At 40.1% G+C, this 20,652-nt stretch overlaps 1 long non-coding RNA gene across 1 annotated transcript in view; it reads left to right on the top strand.

Annotated features, from left to right (window-relative positions):
* The window catches only part of LOC139084788 (uncharacterized), a 39,136-nt gene extending 25,445 nt beyond the window's left edge, over positions 1-13,691 (top strand). Inside the window, exons 2-3 of the long non-coding RNA XR_011542510.1 lie at positions 12,974-13,113; positions 13,495-13,691. This is a non-coding gene — a long non-coding RNA (uncharacterized lncRNA). The remainder of the gene's footprint in view (positions 1-12,973; positions 13,114-13,494) is intronic.
* Positions 13,692-20,652: the final 6,961 nt, after the last annotated feature.

Raw genomic sequence — 20,652 nt, 5'->3', positions numbered from 1 at the left:
TAATTAGCTAGAGCAGCTCACAGAACTCAGAGAAACACTTACTTATGTTCACCAGTTTATTAAAGGATGTGATAAAGGAGACAGATGAACAGCCAGGTGAAGAGATACATAGGGGGAGTTCTGGGAGGGTCCCGAACACAGGAGCTTCTATCCCTGTAGAGTTGGTGTGCATCACCTTCCTAGTGTGGACGTGTTAACCCCCCTGGAAACTCCCTGAAACCCGTGCTATTAGGATTTTTATGGAGGCTTCCTCTCATAGGCATGATCAATTATTAACTCCATTTCCAGCCCTTCTCTCTTCTCTGGAGAAGTGCGTGGGGTGGGGTGGCAGGGGGCAGAGCTGAAAATTCCAAGCTTCTAATCAAGGCTTGGCTTTCCTGGTGACCAGCCCCCATCCTGGAGACATCCAGGAGCCCACCCAGAGCCATTTCAACAGAACAAAAGATGCTCCTAGTGCTCTTATCACTCAGGAACTCACAAGGGTTTTAGGGGTCCCGTGTCAAAGACCAAATATTGGAACAAGAGATGCTCCTGGTGTTCTTATCACTTAGGAAATTACAACGGTTTTAGGAGCTCTGTGCCAGAAACTGGGGGCAGGGACCAACGTATATATATTTTCCATAATCTCACAATATTTTTCTGCATAAAATTCAGATTTACTTTAAAGTTGAATGGTTCTGTAAGTCATTTTTTTTAGTGAGTGCTGAGCAAATTTATTAATCGTTGTTTTTTGGGGGTTTTTTGGTGACGAAGATTGTTGCTGATCTAACATCTGTGCCAATCTTCCTCTATTTTGCATGTGGGGCACTGCCACAGCATGGCTTGATGAGCAGTGTGCAGGTCCTTGCCTGGGATCTGAACTAGTGAACCCTGGGCTGCTGAAGAGGAGCGAGTGAACTTAGCCACTACGCCCCTGGACCAGCCCTTATTATTCGTTGTTTTTTGTTTACAGGTGAAAAAACATACATACATTGTCTAAATTAATCATAAAATTCAGACCCATTGATAGCTCAGCTAACTTCCTACACCATCTACTTTGGAAGATTGTTATCCACTGCATTTCATGAAAATATTCCTCATGATAATCTTCATACAGTGCAAGGCACCAAATAAAATGGGCATGTCTCTTTTTTGTCCTCTGTAAGATGTAATCATTGTAAGTAGTTCAGAAGTAAATAGCAGTCTTTTCTAAGAGTCCTTGCTTGGGTAGAGTATCAGTGTGGCCTTGGGGTTAAGAGCATGGACCCTGGAGCCAAGTGACCTGGCCAAATCCCGGCTGTAGGAGCTGTGTGACTTCAGACAAGTCATTTAACCTCTCTGCATCTGAGTTTCCTTCCCTGTAAAGTGGGGGTGATAACAATAGTAGTTCTTTTGAACGATAGTTGTGAAAATTAAATATGTGAATATATATATATATATGCTCATTAAGTACACTATCTCTAAATAAATAAGTAAATAAGCAAATAAATAAATAAAGCTTAGAACAGCACCAGCAGCAGAGTAAGCACCATTGAAGTATTTGTGAGTATTCTCTGATATCCTTCCAAGTGTCTTCCACCAGGTCGTGTTCCCAGCCTGCAGATCATGAGCCCCTGTGGAGTGATTGAACATCTTTCAGCATGTTCTTTTTCATTTACTTCACATGAACTTGCATCTGGTACGACAGTATGATCCTGTATGTGCGGATGGCGGCAAAGGAAAGGTTTATATTATAATCGCTATTTCCTACACCCTGTGGGAAGACTTAGGCATAGAAAGCAGCAGCTTTTATTCTGATGGTTTTCTGTAAGAGTGTTATGGTTCACAATTTAGCTCCCGGCTGTTTTGGGGGATGGTTTGACATTTGTAAAGTAAAGGACAGGAATATCACTTAAGAGCCCACATCGTGTCTTTGTCAGAATCTGTCAAACAAAATTCTAGACAACCGGCGTAGACCTGGAAGGACAGAAAATCGTCTCTGTGCTTTTGCGACCCAGGTTGCCCTCTCACCTTTCTCTACTGTGGTGAGAGCAGTTATTTACATCCAGAGTAGACAGCACTCTGGGTTTATTTTGTGGGTAAAAATACTAAAAGAAAAAAAGAGGTGGAGGCATGCCATTGGAAATGCTGAGTGTAAATCGTACTATCTCCCTGATTTAGTAACTCTGTCCCTTTTATTTAGATTTTTTTAAGTAATAAAGACTTGTAAAAATATTGAAAATTTCTGGTTAAACTTATCAAACCATACATTTCATAAGCTCTTTAGTGAAACTGAAAGCAGATTGGCGGGTGCCGGGGGGAGGGTGGGGCGCATCCTTTTGGTGTGGTCATCAAACAAGGACTTTTCTTGTAGCAAAAGACAAATTGTGGAATGAATGCAATATCTAAGTGAAGTTGATGATGGTGATTTATATTGGCTCATATTTAATCTATGGGAAGATACAATAGTGATACAAAAGCTTTTAGCAACTAATATATATTTTTAATCTTTGAAAGCCATGTGGCTCAGGATCCCTGGGCCTATAAAATGGTGCTATTCAGACAAACAGTTTTTGTAAGCTAAGGGTCTGTGTTGAATTTGCAATTTATTGCCCTTTCTTCCAGTTCAGCTGAAAGTCTTCTCAGCTGGGAGAGCAACAGGTGTTTTACTAACACTGTTAGCCTATTGCCACTGTCCTGAGAAAGGGTCTACGAATGTCTGAGTCTCAGTCTCCTCCTCGACTCACATAATCTAGGTTTAAATCTAGCTTTGTCACCTCGTGGCTGTGTGATTTTTGACAAGTTACTTAAACCTGATCCGCAGGTACTACAGCTTTAAAATGGGGCCAACAGAAGTACCTTGAACGCAGGTGTTGCTCAGATTTCAGGCAATAAGCATGAAGTGCTCACCACAGCTTCTGATCTATCATCAGAGCTCGTCTCCTTGTGGTTGCTCCTGCTCTTACGAGTCGGCATAGAAAGGAGGCTGGTGTTCCAGGCTCACCCTGGTGGCCCGTCCCAATTGGTGAGTGATATGGGCGTTTTACCCTTGGCTTTGAGACATTTGGCTCTTACCTAGAGGTCTTTCCCCATTTCCAAATTAAAGAATCTTGAAAGGTGAGGCATTGGTAACTGAACTCCTGAATTTCTTCTTTGCAATGTCATTGCCAGCTCAGGGGAACGGTTTATTCTAAGTCTGCAACTGAAACTAATGTAGGCAGTAATCATATGCATCAAAAGCTGTCTTACACTTGTCTGGGAAAAATGAGAGAGGGGGCTTTTAAAAGTCTGGTTTCTGGAGTTACCAGCCTACTTTGTTGAAAAACAGCAAATAGAACTTGCAGTGGCCGTTCTGTGAGCTTGAGAAAGAAAGTCATACACCCAGAAATGCAGAGCAAAAATACAGAAGGACCTGGGTCGTCAGTGACATACAAGCTCTGTAGAGATTCCTCCAAGACTTGTGGCATGAAATAAATAAATCTCTCTCGGGTGAGTTAGGCAACTGGTACTTGCAGTTGAGTGCAATGTTAACTAATAAATGCCTGTGTGTCTCCTAGTTGCATTCACAGGGGCATTTAAGAGGTATAATGATTTAATTCCATGGAGCGACTCTAATCTTGGGCATACTGAAGAGAAACTTTGGCGGGGCTTGGTGTCTTCCACCCTCCTCACCTTCATCCTGTGGCTGACTGCCGAAGGATAGAACCAACCTGTCTGGACCAACGCTGTGATTGCCTCCTGATGTAGTCGTGTTCCTATGCTGAGGCTAGGTCTGCAAACAGGGAGTCAGTTGAAAAATTATATGACAAAGAATACAATACACTTTTTCACACAAAAAGAATCTTCTTGTGTATTTAAGCAATGCTTTTTATTGAGATATTTAGCTTGGTCAGTAGAATGTCCAATCCTTTCTTGTTGAGGACATTAAAATTGTGTGCCCTTTTATGGCATTTATTTTGTGTCATTGGGTCTGCTTTGTCAGCTTTTTGTTTGCGTTGCCCAGTATCAGGTCACCATTTTGTTCCAGAAGCACCATTGTGTTCTATGTGACTCGTGCCCTTGGATTTGTACCACGGCACTGCTTCTTTTGGGGGAAATGATAACTTCTGCCTTGAAACCGTATATTACAAAGACTTTTCTTAAAGTATTTCTCTTCTTTGCTTATAAGGCAACAAAACTTCACCCAATCCAGCCTCTGTTGGTTCCACTTACTCATTATTTTTGGAAATGGTCTGTTTTCTGGCAAGGATGCCCATTAATCTTAGGCAAGTGAAGCTTTTAGTATCTGGGCATCTTTAACTCTTTAATCATTTAATCAAATGGTTGGAAAGAGTATCGATTACACGTTCTAGCCTAGAGAAAATTAGCAGGCCACTGTGGTTTTTGGTGGGTATTTCTCTTGGAACTGTCTTCCACCTCTGCATTTTCAATGCAAGACAGATTCGCTACATATTTTACTAGAATAAAGTGAGACTCAAGTAACTCTGAATTTCTTATTATTGTGAATTTTTTAAATCTCATTTGATTTTCTTTTTTTCTACAGAGTAATTGCCCTAAGTTGTCAAAACTATTGATTCTTTAGTGTTCCTCGTTTGTTATTTAACCTTAAATAGCATATATCCTTTCCTGTTCTTTGACAACAAATTGTTCCCCTTGTATGAGCTTTGTTCAGCTTGCATTTAGCTCTTCTTTTTCTTGTTCCTGCCTTCTGTTGGTCAGTTTCATGTAGAACTATTGGAAAGAACATAAGAGCTACGCAGGGATTCAATTAGAGTCTGTATTTTAGCAAGTTATGCCTCCTTATTTTGACAACTTTCTTGCACAGACAACATGGAATTATTATTACACAAATGTACAATAAGCAATTTTTACATATTTGGCTGAAAAGCTAATTTTTACGTTATGGAGAAATCTCAAGGTAGTTGCATTTAGCAAATATTAAGGCTATTATTGAATCAATCTCTTTCATATGATAATAAAGCTATAATGTCTCCCTCCCATTTGTCACTTAAAAAAAGTCCTAGAAACAAACAAATGGATGACTTTCCTGGTGTGTTCTGTATTAAGGACATTTCGGGGTTGCTGCTGAAATCCTTGTCTTTTCAGTTGTATTAGTGTTCTAATTCTAGTCTTTCCTGGCCATCACAGCGGACAAGTCTGTGAGCACTAGGAGAGAATTAACAATTTAAATTTGTTTAACCCATTTTGAGCACTAATACTTTTTTTTGTGCTGTGGTTATGTGATTTTTGATCTCTGTTTTTCATACAACTCATTAGTATTTATTGTTAATAATAGATCCTTTTAAAATAACACATTTTAATTATAAAAGCAGCATACAATTAAAAATACAGACAAGCAAAACGACGAAAAATAAAATCCCTAATCCTACCACTCAGCGATAATGGTGAATTTATTCTATATTCTTATAATGTAATATAACATTGATATAAACTATACAAAGTTTTACAAAGATGAAATCACATTATCCTGACTGTTTTGGATTCTTCTTTTATTTGAAAGATAGTATACAGCTTATCAGTCATTAAAAATAAGATTAAGGGGCTGGCCCCGTGGCCGAGTGGTTAAGTTTGCACGCTCCGCTGCAGGCGGCCCAGTGTTTTGTTGGTTCGAATCCTGGGCGCGGACATGGCACTGCTCATCAAACCATGTTGAGGCAACATCCCACATGCCACAACTAGAAGGGCCCACAACGAAGAATATATAGCTATGTACCGGGGGGCTTTGGGGAGAAAAAGGAAAAAATAAAATCTTTAAAAAAAAATAAAAAAAAAAAGACTAAAACTTTCATGTTTAATGTAGAAAAGTGAAAAAATACAGGTGATTATAATGGAAAAACGACGATTGATGTAACCATACAGAGATAGGTTTTGATTTCATTTTAGTCTATATCTTTCTGACCTTTTAAAAATGAGTATGTGTATATATATGAAATGTATGTGTACCTTTTTATAAACAATATCATATTTTAGATTCTGTTTTGTACATGCATATTCAGTAAACTGTATCTATACCTTTTATGTCTGTAGACATCTAAATCCTAGTTCTTAATGATTGTACAATAACTTCACTGTATAATGTACCATCATTTATTTACCCAATCCCCCTGGTTGAATAGTAGATCTTTTTTATTTTTTTTCTATTATTTACATCGCCTCAATTGACCTTGCTGGACATACGTGTCGCACCTGTTCGGTTTCTGTGGGTAAATGTAAGGCTGGTGATAGAGAGCGCCACATCTCTCTTGGTAGCTTCTCCCAGCTGACACTCCTGCCCGCTGTCTTTTAGCCCATTTCCACACTCTCCCAGTGCTTACTGTCACTGGGCTTTTCAGTCAGATGCCTTTGACTGGAACTAATGGGAATCAGGAGGTGGTATGGGTTCAACATAGCTTGGTTTCAAATCTTCGTTCTGTCACTCACCGGCTGTAGGACATAAGGCACATTCTGAAGTTCTCTGGGCTTCCACTGCCTCATCTGTAAATGCAGATAATAATGATACCTATCTCATAGGGTTATTGTGAGGATTAAATGAGATGATAGATATAATGCATTTAGAATGGTCTCTGGCAAATAAAAAGCAGTAAGCAAACATTAGCTGTTCTATTGCTTGTGTAGTTAAAATGACTTGTGATACATTGGTCCGATGTTGTCATCTTGCTGGTTTGTATGTTGTCACCTCTTAATTCAGTTATAGACAAAGATTTTTCTGATTCTTGTCTTTAAAAAAATCATGCTATATATCTATTTTATGTTCTAACTCTTGTAATAGTCCAAAACAATACAATTCTGACCTCAGACAGGAAATGTAACAGCACTGTACAGACTAGTCCTACACCTTCTAGAATGAGCTCCTGAGAGGACCATACTCAGCAAAGCTAACTCATTCAGCTGGAGAGCATTTCTTGTGTAAATGTTTTAGCAGCCACAACAATACTTTATTTGCAGAGCATAACTATGAACTCTAAGATCTAAATACACATCACTCCAAATACGCCGCAGCGCATCTTGGCACAACATGAGCTGGCTGGAAACTGCTGAGGAAGAGCCACTGGCAGAAATAGCCACAGGCACAAAAGTTGATGTGGTGGTAGCTCTTTCATAGCAAATGCAAAACTGGGTCTCCAGCTGAAAATTTCAAAAAGAAACAAAGAGCAATGTCATCCTTGGATGCAATACAGTAGTCCTCGCTAATCCATAGTTTCGCTTTCCACTGTTTCAGTTACCCGCAGACAACCATGCTCCAGAAACAGATGATCCTCTTTCTGAGGGATGGTCAGAAGGTCAGCAGTAGCCTAACTCTAGGTCACAATGCCTACGTCATTCACCTCACTTTATCCTGTTACACAGGTATTTTATCATCTCATGTCATCATCGTCATCAGTGAGTTCAGTACAATGAAATATTTTGGGAGATAGAGACTACAGTCACATAACTTTTATTACAGTATATTGTTATAATTGTTCTATTTTATTATCAGTTATTGTTGTTAATCTCTTGCTGTGCCTAATTTATAATTTAAACTTTATCGTAGGTGTGTATGTATAGGAAATAACATGGTATGTATAGGGTTCGGTACTATCTGTGGTTTCAGCATGCACTTAAGGTCTTGGGACGTACCTCTTTGGATAAGAGGGGACTACTGTCCTGGCAGTACAGGGTCCGGTGTTGAGAGTGCCGGTCCGCTCTGCACGGGTGCTCTGTTGTCAGGAATGCTGCTTTTGACGTGGACAAGATGGACTAAGTACTTCAGAGAAAAGCAGCCAAAAGACCTGAAGTCTTCTCAGTGAAGGACGAGTAGAAGGAACGTGGAGTGTTCAGATCAGAGAACAGGTTGATGGGAGTCACGATAACGAACCCAGAATAGTTGAGGAATGAGACTGGCCCTATCTCCTTGGGTGGAAGCTGAACAAATGGACAGGAGTCACAAAGAGGCAGATTCTGCTTATTCAGCTTGGGTATAAAGAAAGCTAAGTTAGTACTAATAATGTAAATGGCTTTAAATATTCTTTGAATAGAGCCGTATAAGCTGTCGCACACATGTGTGTGTGTGTATTTAATATTTATTCTTCTAAAGAGGTAATATATTCAGAGGTTCTGAGGAATTTGTGGATCTGGTAAATTGTGGGCCTTTTTATTCATAATTTGTGAACTAATCAATTTTCTCATTTGAATGCAACCTCTTATTTCTCTCTTCCTCCTTTCTTTCCTTCCTTTTTGATAACAGCTTTGGGGGTATTGGGAGAGTTCAATTTAATATTGACACCGTGATCCCTGAAACTAATGCAATGGGAAGGAATGTTGTCTGACCCCATAGAACCCCCCAGGGGGCAGGTGGGAGAGGGAATCTGCGGTCAGCACTTCATGAGCACATAAGGCTTTAAGATAAAAAAAAGAGTACCCACGTTTCTCATTGCCACCATGTCCTAAGAGGAATAAAGAGACCTGCCTCAGACTGCGCCTGTGTGCTTAGGCAAGCCCACCACCAAGCACAGTGTCCTACAGACAGTAAGCACTCAAAAATCTCTAATGATGAGAGGCACGGGGAGAAAGAGATGGTGACGATGGGCCATGAAAACCATGGGTGGAGGTGGTGGTGTGATGGTGATTACATGATAGTGATGACAGTAATACTTCTTATTTTTGAAGATTTAAGGAATCAGTTTTTATGTATGATGGCAGAATTATGGAAATTTGCTGAAAGGCATAATTCTGGAACAGATTTTCAGTTTTCTTTCAAGCAGTAAAATTATTTCTGACAAAACTCAATCCCAGGTTTTGTCCGATAGAAGTCAGTTTCATCCTCTTTTTTGTGAATTTTGTTCTTGCCAACAGAGCTTGGGCGTCAAAACTTGGCTCAGAAGTCCTGCAGCAAGGCTGACTTTAAAGGTTCAGAATTGACAGGCCCAGAGAGGGAGTGAAACCAGAATTCTGATCAATGAAACATCTTAGCCATCAAACCAAACGACACCTAAAGCCCCACCCAGTTTCAACACTCCAGGAGTTCATTTGTCCCCAGACTCCAACAGGAGCTCAGGCTGGTTAATTACCTTCCCCATCTCTTCGTCCCTGCCCGTTGTGTCACTTCCCTGCTTTGCCTTCAGGTTTGTTCTTCCTTTCCTCCCTCTTGTCTCATCGTTCCGGGGTTGTCCTTTCTTCCAACACTTTCAGCTATGCTCAAAACATTTAATGCTAGCAGTAGCATTAAATATCCTGGTCATAATAGAATTTCACACCCAGAAGCGGGCTGCCATGAAAACAGCTAAAATTCGTAACATTGGCTTAAGGCTGAGCAATGGCCAGTGAGAACACTGAGACTGGAGGCTGGAAAATGAAGCTCCACCTAATCCATTTGGTAAAACTTGGTAAGATGGGTGCCTATGCTAACTCAGAAGACAGACTTGTGTCTTGTTACTCCACGGGGACAGGCTGGAAAGGAGAATGTTAGTAGTGTGTGTTGATAACCGCTGGGTGTATTTGTCAAGGTCTTACAAGAAAGAAATGAGCTCAGGTGTACAAGCAGAAATTAAAGGGCGTAGAGAAACACAGGCTTCTCTATTCAAACACTATTGTAAGTTTCTTTAAGTAGGTTTCACTAATCCTTACAAAAATCCTATGAAATTTTATTAATGACATTTTACAGATAACCCTAACCCTAGGAAGTGAATAATCTGTCCATGATGAGCTAGTACATGGAAGAACTTGGACCTAAAGCCTTACTATTTAAACTCCAAAATCTCTTCTTAACGATGCATTCTGGTTAATCTCCCCAAATCAGTCAGAACTCCAGCATCTAGATTACAGTATTCCTCTCTACCACTAACTCCTGTCAATCTGGGTATTTTAAATATCCCTCTGGGCGATCTCTTCAGCTTTCTAATTTACAGTTTCCTTGCCATTCTTTCTACAACGATCTTTACCTGCCCACCACTTCAGTATCTTACTCACAAGTTCTCTTACCAACACTTCTCTACCCTCAAAAAAATCTAGCTTCTCTCCACTGGAAAAAAAAAAAAACCTATCTTGGACCTACCCTATCCAGTGAATAATTTAAATTACTCTCTCGCCAGGACTTTCAACTCACTTGCCCTCTGTTTCCTACTGCACCTGCCTATCAAACTTGCAATCCTGGACCAATATAACCACCTGCCTTCTAAGCTCATTCATTGGAGAAAATTGAACAATCATGTCCATTGGGAAACTCCAAATTATGGCTTCCAGTTATAGCAGTCATGAAGCTATGATCTCTTGGCTCCAAATTACCCTTGTATACTCTGCTCTGAGAGACAAGTGTCTCTGCTGGAGCCGAGACACTGCAAACTGCGTGTCTCCCATTGCTGTCGTTGATCCATGAGGAACACAACGGAGCTAGGGCATTTGTGAACCTATCTGATGTTCCAGCTCCTTTCACGGTAATATAAAATCTCATCATTTCATTCCATTTTTGAAAGTTATATGATGAGGTAGTAATGTGAAGTTAAAAAAATCTTATTTTAGGTAAGAATATTAAAGATTGCAGTATTTTTAATGCACTCTAAGTGTAACACACTCTGAATGTAATGATCTAAAAGGATTTAGATGTATTTAGCAAGAAATATACAGATTACTTTAAATTGCTAGATGATGGGTTTTCAACAAATAAATTAAAAATGACATTATTTTGTGGCTGATTTTGGGATAAAATAGATATTTAAATTTAGATAAATTTTAAAATTTTGAATGAATTTCAAACCTTCAGAAGAGGTGGCAGAATGGGACAAAGAAGTTTTTTTCCCATGACCCTTCCAAGAGCAAACTGCAGGCGTAATGTGTAAGGCCGCAGGCCCAGCTGGGCTAGGACGGCGGGGTATCGTGCCGAGTGACCGAAGAAACGACCTGGAGACTGAGGGTGAGACATATAGATTTATTGGGACTTATGTACAGGGAGAGTGTCCAGCGTGGCCGGCTAGACATAGAGTTGCGCACCGCTGCTGCCCCCTGAGAGAAACTTGCTTGAGTCGGCAGAGGAACAAGGCTGCGTGCTTGCCAAGGGGCTGTCCTTGGTACGACCAGCATTCCCAGGAATAGTAGCTGACACGGAGGGGCTCTCTGTCCTTATAAGACGCAATGTTCTTCACATGGGATAAGGGAGGATCCGGGCTGGCCAGGCCCAGATGGTTGCAAATCCCGGTAGCTGGGCTGCCTGCCCAGAAGGGAGCCGGAAGGACGCATGGTTGCAATGGGCCTGGGGGCTTTTGCTGAGCAAGCAAGGCCCAGGCCCTACATAACGCCCTATCACCTTGTTTGCAGGATCTAAAATAGAAGAAAATTTTTTAAAAAAAATCTGATGTTTGGCGTTCTTGCATTTTGTGCTTTAAATCAAAAGCAGTTCCTTTATTTTGTACCTTTTTCGTGTTTTGTTTCCATGCGATGAGATACAAAATACTTTCTGCCTGCTATTTTGTAAGCACTTGTCCGTAATCCCTTACAGATGTGGATAACCATTTTGTCCAATGAATCAAAAAGCCAAATTTAATGTAATAGCAACTTTCTTTTTAAAGTTGGAGACATCTTGAGGTGCTAGATAGGAATTTTTATCAGATGAATGCAGTTTAGAATTTTGGAAAAGATCATTTGGAGGTGAGATCTGAGAATTATTATCACTTTTATGCTCTTCTTTAAATTGGGTGTGAATGTTGATGTTCCTTAAACTTCTCGAGTTTAACCGATAGTCCGTTATGGGTGTAAATTAAGCAGTTTACAACTACAAATAAAGTGCTCTACAACCGTTTAGTGGCCACATGCTCTCTGGCAGCTGGCCACACACGGCGGTGTGGGAAACTGGAAGATGGGTGTGCTCTTCGGATCTCCACTGTCTTGAATTGTACTTGGAGGCTCTCAAAATACTGTTTTTAAAGGGGAAAATGTTAATTAGATACTTTACTTATTGATTTTTTAAAGTAGTAGAAACTGAAACACGCCTTTATTGCTTTCAATGACATAAGCCCTATGGAACACCTATATGAGCTCCTGAAGACCTTTTGGGATCTGAGAGAAGTGCGTTTAAGCACAACGCACAGAGCTTTGCATACAACTCCAGGAGGCTCGTACACGTAAACTGTTGTCTTTAGGGTTTATCACTAAGGTTAGAAACTGGCACAAAATGATTAGCTCCAAATCAGTAAGGGATCAGGGATTCACTTCCAGTTTTAGTATTTTCTTTGAGAAGAGAGTTAAGGGAAGAATTTATATCTGAAAGTGTAGCTTAATTAGATCACTTTCAAAATTAAAAAAATTTGATTAAAATGTCATTGCAACAAATATTATTTTAAAGAAGTGATTTCAAATTAGGTTTCAGTTTTCCTGTTATATAGCAAGCTAAGTCAGAAAGAGGGCCAACATTTTGTGCTTTAGGGGCGGCCAGGTTCTGAATGTCTGGGGAGCATCCCTTCATCTCGGCATTTGTGATGGTGAGCAGCCTGGCTTTTAACAGCAATAGTGTGATTTGATGGTTATCCCATTTCAAATGAAAGGGACTTTCAGATTCTACCAGGAGAGCTGATCAATCGCTGATCAGCAATAAGAGGAAGGGCAGATTTCAGATTTTGTCCAGAGTGCCTGTTGGGCTTTGTGTTGGCGAACACGAGGAGATACCAGTCCGTTTAGTAGTGCTAGTCCAATCAGAAAACTCAGGGAAAAGATTATCTCAGCTTAAAAACCAGCAAAGCCAATTATTGAGTTCAAAGACAGTGAGGTAAAACTAGCTAGTTATAAAACCAAGTCTTACGGAATTAACAACTAATTATAAACAATAAAATGAACTTTAATTAAAAAGACCTAGAATGAATCATTTGCAGCTTAATAAGTATTAAAAATGTAAAGTTAGCCTATTTATTTTTAATAATAAAAATCAGTAATCTGTTATATGCCAAATATTATTCTAAGGTTTTTGCATTTATTATCTTCTTTAATTTTTATGATATTTTCTCAAGAAAGCATTGGCTTTACCATTTTTTAGTTGAAGAAACTGAAGCTAGAAAATTAAAGCCACAAAGCTAGGAGGCGATGCAGCAGAAATTTGAACCCAGGACATGCTGGTGCGACTGCAAACCCAAGTGATTTCCACTCTCTGTGCTGCCTCCCTGGAAGGCCTGAATGGTAAGCTCTTGGCACTTTTTACAATAAATCGTTGTAGTATTGTTTGCATTGTATTTGCTCATAAATCTCAGCGTCTTAACACAGTTGAGCTTTCCTTCTCATTCATGTAAAGCTCCAAGGAGAAGGTGCCCTAGGATGCAGTCATGAGGCCCATGTTGCTGGTGGCTCTGACACCTACAGCATGTGGCTGCTTCTCAGGTTACTGGAGGTGTTGACATTTGGGCTGTCAGATTTAGCAAATTAAAATACTGAACCCTGTTGGAGGAGGTCATTGAGAGGATGTGGCTGCTGGTTGACCCTCAAGTTGGACCATGGCAATCAGAGGCTCCTCAGCTCCTCTCCCGACCTTGAAATGTTCTTCTGTCTCCTTTCCCACTGAAGGAATCGTTTTCAAGATGCTGTCTTGAGACAGCAAGGTGTTGTTGAGAACATCTAGATGGTGTATGTGACTGAACCCTTTGAGGCCTCTACAGAAGCTTTTGGATTCTGGTGGGTGGATGTGGATATCCGCTCATCTTGCAGCCACCCAAGACAAGCCTCGTATGTAAGTTCCCTGCTTATTAAACCTGCCACCTACCAATCGGGAGTGGTCTGCCTCTTTCTTCAGTCTCTCCTTGCCCTCCATGTACAGGGGCCACTTTGGGAACCAACAGATGCCAGCTACATTTGAATTTCAGAGAAATAACAAATAACTTCTTAGTATAAGTATGTCCCATGCCATATTTGGGACATTTACATTTTTGATGCATTTTATTTGCTAAATCTGGCAACTCGAATGCCAATGCCCAGATAATGATAAGTATGTCCCAAATATGGCATGGATATACTTACATTAAAATATTCTTTGTTATTTTTCTGAGATTCGAGTTTAATGGCGTGTCTTGCATTTTATCTGGCAACCCTAGTTGACGTCAAACGGGAGATGGGGTGGCGGGCGAGCATGGAGGATCTCTTGGGAGGTTTTTATGGGCCAGAACTGAAAGTGGTGTACATGAGCTCTGCCCACGTTCCCTTGGTAACAACCTGGCTGTATTACAGCCTCACCTAGATGGACGGGGCATTGAAGACATAGTCCCCCAGAGGACATTCACCAGCATCATGCATGGGTGGAGGCACAAATCGTAGACAGCTAACCACCTCTGCCTCTTCACGTGAGCAGGGGGTCACATGCCAGTTTGCAGGTGAGCCTGTGTCTGCACATAGACACAACACATCATAGTCATTGAGCACTTTGTCTGACAAATCTGGACTTAAACTATAGGTCAGTTTCTAACTAGCTGTGTGGCTTGGGCAAGTTAGTTTACCTCTCTGTGCCTCTGTTTCCTCATTGATCAAATGGAGATAATATAGAACATCCTTAGAGAGTTTTTATGAGAGTTAAATCAGATAATCCATGCAAAGTACTTTGCACGGTATCTTGGAGCACATAACCGCAGCTGCTTCTTCGATGAGTCACAGAATAGAAATATTAGTCTATTTACTTTGTGTCTTTTTCTACTGCTAAGGCTTTCTGATGGTTAAAAGAAAATAAAAATTGCTTTTTAAACTGGCACTCTGGAACTGATAAGGCCTGGTTTTTAGGTGCTTGTTTTGTGACTTGTGGCTGAAAACTTATAATAATAATTAAAAAATACATAGTGGTGGTAAAAGTTAATATGCTTTGTGTTGGTAATAACAAAAAATTATGGAGAAGCTGAATATCTGCCTGGATAAAGAAATTTTTCCAGGCAGGAAAACTATTAAAAATGGATGATAAATAATGAGTTTGCATTACTTATCAGATGTAAATATTTACTTAGATAGTCTATTCACAGAGATGCAAATTATTGCTCTGACTTCTCTTTGTACTGCCTTATAACTTTTTCTGAGCACGCTTAGCGCTCGGAACTAAAATTATGTCATTCTTCAGAATGATGGGTCTTATGAAGTCTTATCTGTCAAGTAGCCAGCTGTGTTATGGCAGGTCATTCAGATTCTTTCTCCTCTCACTTTAATTTACTTTCAGGGGAGAGACGGCTGGCAAGGTTTAAGCGGGCATGATAAAGACTAATTAAAGAGTTGTTCCTCAAATCTCCTTGAAATTAGAGGTTGATTCACTGAAATAATTCATATTTCGTAACCTGAAATAAGCAAAACTTTGAATCTTAGCAAGAAAATTGAAGAGCTATACGGATTACCCAGTTCTTTGCTGTGGAATTGTGCAATTGAATTTGGAATATAATAGACTGCGTGTTTCCAATAAAACCAACTCAGTACAGCTTCACATCATGGAACTGAATTAGACCATGACTCCCTCTAATTAGTTTGGATAGTAATATTTTTAGTCCTTAAATCACACCTTTTAGGGAAGAATTCTGAAGTCTTTAGAATAAAGTCTATTGTTGTGCATTCTTGGGGGTAGTTCTTGAGAGGGGGAAGTTAACAGATGCAATGAGAAAAAGAGGGGGTCTAAAGAGTATTTCTCAAAATTGTAAGGGAGCTACTTCATAGCTGCCACGTTTAAATTTTTGCCAGGTATTGCAGCTACCTTGTCACATGATCGCAGAGTGCAGAGAAAACAGCCAATACTGCCCAGAGGGGACCCAAAACTTGTGAGCCAGGCGGAACTGGATGGTGCCCAAGAGGGACTCATTGGCCTGTATCCACCAGTGCCTCCAACGACTGTCTAGGACATTTGCACAGTTCCTTTCCTTTTCATGAAATAGGCCAGAAAACAGAGGCTGCTGAGAATGAAAAGAAGTGACGGAGAGGTGAATGGGCTACTCAAAATTACTAGGATTGAGGCAGGTGGATTTTGTACAAATTACGCAGTTGATTACATCAGGCTTCCATTTCGTTTGCCAGAATCTAGTTTGTGAGATTTTTTAAAACTTGGAAGTGTGGTATAATGTAACTGCTTACATATATTCTGAAGCATGTTTAGTGGTCAAACACATGATAATAATGAAATATATCATTTTCTGGGAAGTTCATTAAGGTTATGGATATCAATTGCTAAGCTGTACAGATCCCTTGTGGTGGTGATAGATGTATGCAGGGGGAAAAACCCTTCTCTCAGATGGTTTATTTCTGTATCCATTCTCCCCTTCCCAAGAACCAGTCAATATTTACACATCAATTCTTATTGTGTGTAAAAACCTTTATCACTCTCCCTATTATAGTCTTCAAATCCGTCTCCCCTTCAAATCCCCTCTCCCTAGAAGAAATCACCTGCTATCTTCTAGACTGAGCGGGGTAAGGCATTATCAGAGTAGCATTGAGAGTTGGTTGCGGCACGTTCGAAAGCAGTGAGGAGATGAGAAGATGGTGAGGTGATCGGTGCATCCTTAGGGACATGTTTAGATGGAATCTCTGAGACTATGATTCAAATCAAGGAAAAAGAACGGGACAGAAATTATTCTTTGATTTCTGTTTGGTTTCAATATGAGGACAAGCTTGTCGGAAGCAGGTTGTTGACTTTGCCGTTAAAGGCCCGTGTAGAACAATGAGACGTAAATCTTCTCAGCAGTGACATTTTCATCGATGACATTAAAAGTTTATTGAAAACCTGAAGGGCACATAAGAACAAGCTAGGGAGAAGGGGAAGGGACTGTGTCTGTGGAACAGGCGAGGCGTGTCTTGAGGATGGGAACGCTTGGAGGGATGGAGTCAGGCGTTCTCAGAAGAGGGGCAACGATCCGTACAGATCTATCTGGAAAAAAAAGCTTGTGGAAATTAACCAGGCAGGCTTGTTTGTTCCTACTGCCCTAAATGAGCTTTATCTTCCAAATATGTTTAAATAGTAGGTAGCCATGTTGAGAAGGGAGGAGCCCTCGCTGATAAATGTGCTCTGTCTTTTCTATTTTGTTGTCTTTAAAAGGTTGAATTAAACCACAGACTCTGGGCAAACCATTTTAGTATGATTAAAAACATTCATTACTTTTCCCTCCTAAAAGCAGCTTCCCTAAAGCACGGAAAAATGTTAAAAATGCATTCACATTAAAGTCTGATTCTTTTTCTAAATTGGAAAACAAGAAAGCACATTACAATTTTTTCCCAGTGAACAGTCATTAGAGTAATGAGGAATTTGCTGGTGATGAACGTCTGGCGGAAACATGACCCTACCTCATCTTTTGGTTTTCTTCTCATAAAAACAACATTTGATGATAATCCAATCATGACTACAATAGAAAGTTTAAGAAAGTAAACTCTGTGAACGTTAAGCTTGACTTGACTACAAAGTAATAATTCCACAGTCCTACATTTCATGAAAGGGAGAAAAACCTTAAGCATATGATTACTTAGACCTTGTCCATGAGTTGTCGGTCTCACCTGTATCCTTGTATGTCCTTTTTTCTTTTTGTGCCATTTCATTTCTTGGCAACACCTTTACCAGAAATAATTCAGGCAAAGAAAGGTAAGACATAAATTAGCCAATTTTCCCTTAGGTGTTAAAAGTTTTGATTAAAGTTTTAAGATGAGTAAAGGTTGAAGCCATTTGTTAAAGTAAAATTTTGACCTACTCCTAGTCTATTTCTAGCTATCATTAACATGATGCCCTTATCATCATTAGTAAACACTTTCAGAGTATTATTACACATTATGTGTAATATTATGAGTAGTATTATTACATGTGATGCGTAGGGCAATTTGTAAGTAACAAAATGGAGTAAAGTGTGGTTGCTGTCCTGACTACAGTCCAGCTGGGGAAGATGATTATTGTTGGATTTGTATATACCATTCATTAAAGTAATATCAGCTAGTAAGAAACAAACCCCCTGAAGTTAGTGGACTAACAGAATGCAAGTTTTTCTCTCACTCATGTGAATCCAAAATACTTTCTGGGGTAGACAAAATAATGCCTACGATACCCCAAAGATGTCCATATCCTAATCCCCAAGAGCCTGTGAGTATGTTACCTTACATGGCAAAAGGGACTTTGACGATGTTATTTAGTAAAGGATCTTGAGAAGAGAAGATTATCCTGCATTATCTCGGTGGGCCCAGTGTAATCACAGGGCTTGTTAAAAGGAAAAGAGGGAGGCAGGACGGACAGAGAAGGCATGTGATGACAGAAACAGAGGGACCAAGAGAGAGATTGAAAGATACTGTGCTGCTGGTTCTGAAGATGGGGGATGGGTCCATGAGCCTTGCGGGTGGCCTCTAGAAGCTAGAAAAGGCAAGGGAACAGATTCTCCCTTTGAACCTTCAGAGGGAATGCTGCCCTGCTGATTCATTTTAGGGTTTTTGACTCCAGAAATGTAGGAGAATGAATTTGCACTCTTTGAAGCCACTAAATTTGTGATAATTTGTTACAGCAGCTGAGGAAACCGATCCACCTTCCATGTGGTCATTCAGGGACCCATCTCCTTTCTTTTTCTGGCTCCCCAAGGTACTGGGGCCTTAGAGTCTGCTGCATTTAGCCAGTGGGTGCAGTAAGAATGAAGGATGGTAGTGTGGGTTTTATGGACCAGGGTAGTAAGTGGCAAACACAATTTCTATTCACATTCCATTGTTTTCACCCCTGCCAAGGTGTCATACTGACTGAAGTTTTCCTTTATATTTTATGATCCCCTCATCGGTCTAACAATTTTCTCTGTGTCATTAGAAGATACTCTTGTCCACGCAGCTGCTCATGCTATACATCAAGTAGTCATTTTTGATACCTCCTTCTTTCCTCACCTCCCACATCCAATCTGTTAGTGAGTCCTAATAATTCTACATAACCTTAAATCCATCACTTTTCTCCCTCTCCACTGCCTTGATCCTCATCCACATAGCCTCGTCGCTGTACCCAGCATAGTTGTGCATCCAGAAAGAAGATGAAACCTGTTTGGTGAACAGGGAGTCTGTTTTTGCCATGGATGCCAAAATGAGTAATCAGCTGATGGTCATTATCTCTTCCCCATAGCCATTCTCTGATATTGGATTATTAAAAACACAGTTTTTCAAAGTACTGAATATTGTGAGTTGAGTATATAGTGTTTTCTTCATTTCTAAAGGGGAATTAATAGCCTGTAGTTTCCTCAAGCTCTTTGAGATAAAGGCAAAAAATAATGAAAAAATAAAAAAATGCGTTCATTCCTCAAATGGTAAAATAACTTGACTGATGTGAGCCAGAAAGCCCGGGGAGGAAGTGAACAAATTCAAATAATTAAGTTCATGATCTTTGTGAGGAATAATTTTGCCTTCATTTCTCAGCACTCTTGACGGGCTGTGTTGGGTCGTGAGCATCAGCCTGGCTCATGGCTTCCTTCAGTGCAGAGGAAGTTAACACCGGAGGGAACAGATGAGCGGATAATGTGAGCCTGGAAATATGACTTTGCTGCACTTCACCAGATGAGTTCGAGCGGAATACCAGATGGTGCTACCTCATTTGTGTTTTTACAAATATGCAATTCTTTTATTTTTTTAAAGAAGAAATAGAGATCATGTTGGTCCCAGGAAAATATAAAAATTCTTATGTTTTGCTGCAATGTTGCCTTGTTGTCCTATCTCATATAAGGATGATATAAGCCTTATTACAACATATATGTGTGTTTTAAGATTTTTATAATACTTTGTTTAAAATACCCCTGTATTTTTCCTGTTATAAAGCAATATGTGTTCATACTAAAACATTTAGAACATATAGATAAGTAATAATACTACCATACTGAATTGGCGACTGTTAACTATTTGGTGCATATCCTTTCATAAATATATTGATGCATTTTTCTCAAGAGCTCCACTTTTAAAATGTTCTTAACTGTACCAAAGATGCTGATTGGACAAATGTTTCTTTAGGCTTTATGATCTTCTCAACAAACACTTTTATTCATCTCATTACCGGGCACTCCTGTCCACACAATTGCTCATGCTGGATATCTAGCAGTCAGTTTTGGTACCTCCTTCTCCCCTCACCTCCCACATCTGATCTGTTACCAAGTCCTATTGATTCTACCTGTCTTCATCCACCTTGCTGCATCTCCACTGCCATCACGTGCTTACTGGCCCATGCAAATATTTCTTGCTGCCTGGAATGCTCCCCTTTGTTCATCTCCGTACCTCTTGCTCTCCCGAGGCCCCTTCCCTCTTGTCTTCACCTTCCTAATAACTGCTTGCCCTTTAGATTTCATTTTTTGGTATCATTTCTTCCAGGAAACCCTTTCTGATAAACCCATCCAGACTGGATTTGGTATGTCTTCTGTATGCTTTCTTAGCACCATATATACGTCTCTATTATGCCACTTTTCACCCTGGAACTGCACCCTGTTTACCTTGCCGTGTTCCTCACTGTGTTCACTTAGCAAGTGCCTGCCCTTGCAGGTGATTGATACGTATTGTTGGATGGATGAATGGGCATAGTAGGAAATTAGGTTTAATGGGATCAGTTTTGGCCTCTGAGAACCATATTGATTTTTGAGTAAAGGAGTGATGCAGAAACACCTGACTTTAGAACTGGTAGTTTATGGAGGACAAATTGAAAAGAAATGAGGTAAACTAAAGAGTACTACCAGGAGATTGCTGCCTGATTGAAGGGGAAAGTACCAACAACATTGACTCTTGTTATTGGGAATA

This window comes from Equus przewalskii, chromosome 1 (genome assembly GCF_037783145.1).
Source record: "Equus przewalskii isolate Varuska chromosome 1, EquPr2, whole genome shotgun sequence".
In the NCBI taxonomy this organism is placed as follows: Eukaryota; Metazoa; Chordata; class Mammalia; order Perissodactyla; family Equidae; genus Equus; species Equus przewalskii.
This window is presented reverse-complemented; position numbering and strand designations above follow the sequence as displayed.